The following is a 5,802-nucleotide window of genomic DNA, read 5'->3' on the forward strand; positions in this document are numbered from 1 at the left end:
ATAAAGCATTTTTCTGCCTTCCTTTTTTTTTTCCCAAAAAATGTTAAATTTTATATTTGTTAATCCAAGTTATATTTCAAGCCTTTGGTTTTAATTAGCTCTTAATTTCTTCTTAATTTCTCAAAGGAGATTGCCACTAAACTGACAAATATCCCTTTTTAAGGATATTTGGGAGAAAAAAAATCTCACCAGGAAAGAATGGACTGCACACCACGGCTGGCACTAAAACTGAGTAAAGTTCACTCACGTGAGAAATGCCAAGGTTGTTAATACACCCAATAAGTGTGGGGTAGAGGTATCAAAGCATTTCCATGGGAGTTTGGGAGTGCAGAGGTATCCGTGTGAGCTCTGGTGGAGTTTTATCTGAAGGGAAAATCGCTTTTTTTTTTTTTTGCCACACAATACTTAAGTGTTTGCCTTGCTGCCAGGCTGGGTTGGAATGCTGCAGCCCTGAGCTCTGCTCACACAGCTCCCACTTTGGGACTGACTCCAAACCTGCACAGAGCAATGCTCTGCACACCTCGAGGTGATCGGCACAGACTTCAGTCTGGGCTCTGTGGGACCAAGGAATACAATTTAAGGAATAAAGCCTCCATCTTCTTGCCTGGCTTTGTACTGCTTTTATAAATAGTCCAGGAACCCACTAAAATGGTGACCATACTTAAATTTGTTGTTTTATTTCTGCAAGAACTGCCAACACTGATTTTTAGGTTTAGTAGCTCATTTTGAGTGTTTTCTGTTCAAAATTCAGGTGGGCTGGACTGGGTCACAGGGTTTGGCCATCCATATGGTGACATTTTTCTCTTGATCCTGGGGACTTCCTCTCCTTCTCTCCCAGGGAACATGTGCTCTATTTGCACAGCTGAACTGCATGAAATTATGAGAATATATAAAGAAACAAAAGTTTTCAACTGAGCACAAAGTGACTTCTAAATTACAGCTGGTGCTGGGGTCCTGTCAAGTAGGACATCCTGACTTCAAGCAGACACCTTCCCAAGCCCAGCTACCACTGTGTCCCACAGAAAAGCAAACCACCCCTTCTTGGCTTACCTGCTTCCAACAGGAGCCTCTGCTATCAGTCTGGGCCCACGGGGTCTCTGGTACTTCCACAGCTAAAAGCAGAAAACAGCAGGGCCAGGACGGTCAGCTTTGGCTGGCTGTTCCAGCATCCCTGTGGATGAGCCAAGCTGGCATTAACATGCACCTTTGCACAGCTGGTTTAACTCCTGGCATCAGGAGAGCTGGCTTAGCTTCCCAGCGGAGCAGGTACCTGCAGAACCTGGCTTTCTGTTGCTGTTAGGCCTTTCCAGTTTTCTCCAGCAGACACAGACCTGCCCACCCCAGAGGCCTGCACTGCTGCTCCTGGTCTCCGTTATCCCCTGGGGATGCTAACAGGACACAGCAGCTGTCAGATCTGCAGTCATGGCCACCCTGGAGCAGCTGTGGGTCCTCTCTGCCCCAGGTGTGGAGCAATGCATCCCTCTCCTCCTGTGGGATGCTCCTCTCTGCCTCAGGTGTGGAACAATGCATCCCTCTCCTCCTGTGGGATGCTCCTCTCTGCCTCAGGTGTGGAACAATGCATCCCTCTCCTCCTGTGGGATGCTCCTCTCTGCCTCAGGTGTAGAACAATGCATCCCTCTCCTCCTGTGGGATGCTTGGCACTGACTCTTCCAGGTTCCCTGTGGCAACAGTGACAGTCCTGTCTGTGCACAGGAATCACAGCCTGAGGCTGGGGACTTTTCCAGTAGGACAGTGTGTCTAGGTTTGCTGGCAGCCTGGAAAAGTCACTTGGAAACCCTTGTTCTTGGTGCCTCCCTTTGCCTTTGGAGGAGAGGGCACTGCAAGGAGTCCCTTCCTCCAGACCTGCCTGATGGGAGGGATGCTCCTGGACATTAACAGGCACCTTCAGGCTGGCCTTCAGTGCTTCATCAGTTGTCAGCAATTAACAATTAAATAAAAATACACAAGTGAGGGGCTTGGGTGGGGTTTATGTGTCCCTTGGCAGGCTGAGCAGAACCTTTTGGGATAATGTGCTGTGTGGCCAGTAACTGGGGGCCATTGCCAGTGGTGGGAATAAACCTTGAGTACATCTCATCCTCTCCCCAAACTCCACCTCCCCTTAGTAAACCTCCTACTGCTGTACCAGCACCTGTTCAAGCTTCTTTTCAGTTTGGCTGGGACAAAGCTCACAGCCCCCAAGCCCCCTCTGGTGTCATGCACATACATGGCCATGTCATCACTCTCTGGACACTGTCTGCACCTGGGGAGGATGAAGAGGGGAGGAAGGCAGCACTGTAGAGCACTCTTGGGTCAGGACCTGTCCCAGCTCCAAGCTCAGCCCAGGGAAGAAGATGCTGGTGCACTTCTACTCCCCCGGGTATAAACCCCAGCAGTGAGACACACACAGGCTCTGGCCCACAATTAAACCCTGCATATGTGAACCATATTTGCAGTAAAATGAGAAACCATTCAAGTCGAAAATAGCCAGGAAAAGCCTGTCCTGTGACGTGGCATGACGCTGTTGACACATAAATAGGAATCATGTGTAGCATGGCCTGGAGCCCTCAGTGCCAGCCAGGGGCTGGGCCTGGGCTGGCCTCAGATGGCCACGAGGTGAGTCCTGGAGTTGGGATCTGTCTGGGGAGAAGGGCAGGGTAGGAGCTATTACTAAGCAAAAGCAGTGCCAGGGGAAAGGAGATGTTGTGAAAACTGGTGTCAGTACTCAGAGCTGCCATTCACCAGGAACAACATGAAACAGGAGCAGGTTTTGGCAGAGCTGCTTGGGTGCTTGTCTGGGGCTCTCTGGGGTCAGGGAAGCACTGACATTCAACAAATACCCAGCTGCCAGATGCAAGTTCTGTGCTTGTTTTGAACTTGGTTTGCAGCCTGATCCCAGGTCTCATTTAGTAAATCTAATTTTTGCCATTAACTGTGACAGGAATTCTGGCCAGAGTGATTCAGGATCGACTCAGGGCACTGTTCAAGGATCACTGTCTCTAAAAGAAGAAATCAGAGTGATGGACACGTGTGCCTCAGAGCTGAGTTAACTGACTGGTGCCAGGAGCTATCACTTGTGTGCTAGCAGGATGGTGCAACGAATGCAGGGATTAGCTTTGTTCAATAAATTGAAAAGGAATAGTTTCAGGAATAAACCAAGGTTTCACATGGCAGAGGGGATGTTCTCCACCTCCAGCCACATTGTAACCCACCAGGTCTCAGGAAAATGAACTGGGAATGGTGCATACCTACCATGTGTACTACAGCAAGTCATTTGTGCTTCAGATAGCTCACCTGGTTTATGTTCTGGGTCTCTGCAGCTGTTCCAGGTAGGGAACCCCTACCAGCATGGAGCTGGGTGGGAGATGAGGGCCTGGCCATGCACACAGGCAGGAGGCTGCAGCTGCCACCTGCAGCTCCCCCCTTGCAGGGCAGTGTGAAGCAGCCAAAGGGGCAGCCAGGCTGCTGGGCACCCAGCCATGCTGACTTTCAGCAATCTCCACTGGCTTAACTTTTTTCACAGATGGAGGATACATGGGAAACCATGATCCATCACCAGTGGCAAACTGGATCCACCCATCATGGCACACCCACAGCCTGGGAGCTGCATGCAACCTGAAAACTCAGAAACCAAAGTTTTCTGGTACAGAAAAAAGTCCCCAGGGGCTCTTCAGTGTTCTTTTTGTGGTCCCCACGCCCAGTTCCATGTGCACATCACTGCACCAGGTGGAAGATGTTTCTCAGGGCTCCAGCTGGCCCTGCTCCCACCACAGCCTAGTGCTTCAACAAGTGCCAAGCCTGGCATGAAAGAAGCCTTTCAGAGAAAACAAGCTGACCCAGTCACTGCAGACAAGAGGCTGCAATGGGTTGTAAGTTGGCAGAGCTCTTGGCACTCCCAAAAGCCCTGTTTTTACAACCAGGCTCTTCCCCTGCCAGCCATGTGTGTTTTGCTGACTCCTACTTCCACTCACTGATAATACCCAAGGGACTCTGAGATGCAGCTGGTGGAAGGTAAAGATGACATTGAGGCACTTGGAGGCACTGGGGCGGTGCTGTGACACAGGTCCAGCCCCAAAGTGAACTCTGTTGGAATCAGAGCACTCACTTGTGCAGCCCAAGGCCCTGACCCATAGAGGGAAAGCCTGGTGCACCCTGTGCTGGGGTGCCAAAGGGCTCTCTGCTCCCCTGTGCAGTGCTTAGTCTTGGCAAGCAGAGAGAAATGAGTAAATAAGCATTTAAGAAAGGTTTACAGACCAGATGCAAGATCTGGAATTTATATTGCGTAACCTCCTCTCTATGTCAGAATGCTCAGTCACCAAGTGAGTTTTGACATGACAGTGGGATCAGGTCTGCTCACGTTTGAGCTGCATGTGGCTGCATCCTCAGCTGATGCCTTTGAAGACAGCAGTCAGTCCCAGGGCATTTGCCATTCTTCCTTCTTACATTCTGTCCCACCACTGTAGGGACCTGTTGTTTGAGGGAATCTTCAAGCAGGCTTTTTGCAAACTTAAAAGTTATGTTAATGAAATAAGAAAGAGCATGCCATCCTTGCAAATAATCATACTGCTTTATTTTTCAGTATCACAGTCTCAGGAAATGAAACAGTCCAGATCTTTTCCAAGATATTACATAGCCTTTTTTCCATCTGTCTGTCAACAAAATAATCAAATTAAATACAAATTTGTTTGTTTGCTACATCTATTACAGTGGAAGAACATAACTGTTGGTAGAAGCAGCTAGGTTTCAGGAACAAAGGGTGGAACAAAGTCTTATTTTCCCCTGCTTCTGTGTAACCCACTCAGGTTTCCAGAAAAGCACACAGAGGGACAGAAGGAATTGGTGAATAACAAAATACAGTGATTTATTGAACAAAATGGGGCAAGGCAATGTTCCCTTTACATTCTATGACAATTCAGGAGTATGAAGCAAAACATGCTATACACACACACACAGACATGATACTTTGGTTAAATGCCATTCAGAAGTCCTATGCCAAACCTGGTAAAATTATAGAGTGAACAGTCAAAATAAAACCAAGAATAGGCTTGCATAGACAGATTATTGTCAGTGTGCAATTCATATTTAAGGATTAGCTGTTACAATGCAGGATACACTTGCAGCTCTGAGGAATTTAAGCCTTCTGACTAATCCACCTCATTGCATGGCTAATATTTAGATTCAACAGGCTGAAAGTTTACCCTGAAGAGCTAAATGAGACAACTGCAGTTATTTATCTGAGGCAATTAACTATATTGCAGTGCACAGATGCAGCTGGAGACAGACCATGGAGTCTACTTAGAGTGAACACTGATACAGTGGAACTTGTTTCCCATGAAGTAGAAAATACTCATTTGTGTGTGCCACTGTCCTCTCTGGGACTCTCCTGAAGAGCCCAACTGCCCAGCTAGGCCTTGCCCTGTGCTACTGATGGGGAGGAGGTGGCAGATAGTATCTCCAGCCCAGGAACTGAGGCTTGGGCACCTCCTGAACATGAAACCCATGTCCCACCGCCTGTCCTGGGCAGGGCAGTCCAAGTGGCACCTGTGTGCAGCACAGCCAGTCCCTCCCCAGCAGTGCTGCACAGCCACAAATGTGCTGGAGTGCAGCAAACTGGGATCTCTGCAGGTTTGTGCCTGTCCTCTGCAACAAAAAGAAGACAAGCTACCCATGGTGTGCTCCGTGCAAGGGATATGTCCCATAGCCACCTCCCAAAGACACTGCAAAACTAAGCCCTGAACACCTTGGGAGAGTGGGGCAAAACCAAGTGTGCACTGGCTGGGGACAGATAAAGAGCAAAACTCAGCA

The sequence above is a fragment of the Geospiza fortis genome, unplaced genomic scaffold (genome assembly GCF_000277835.1).
Source record: "Geospiza fortis unplaced genomic scaffold, GeoFor_1.0 scaffold172, whole genome shotgun sequence".
NCBI lineage: Eukaryota > Metazoa > Chordata > Aves > Passeriformes > Thraupidae > Geospiza > Geospiza fortis.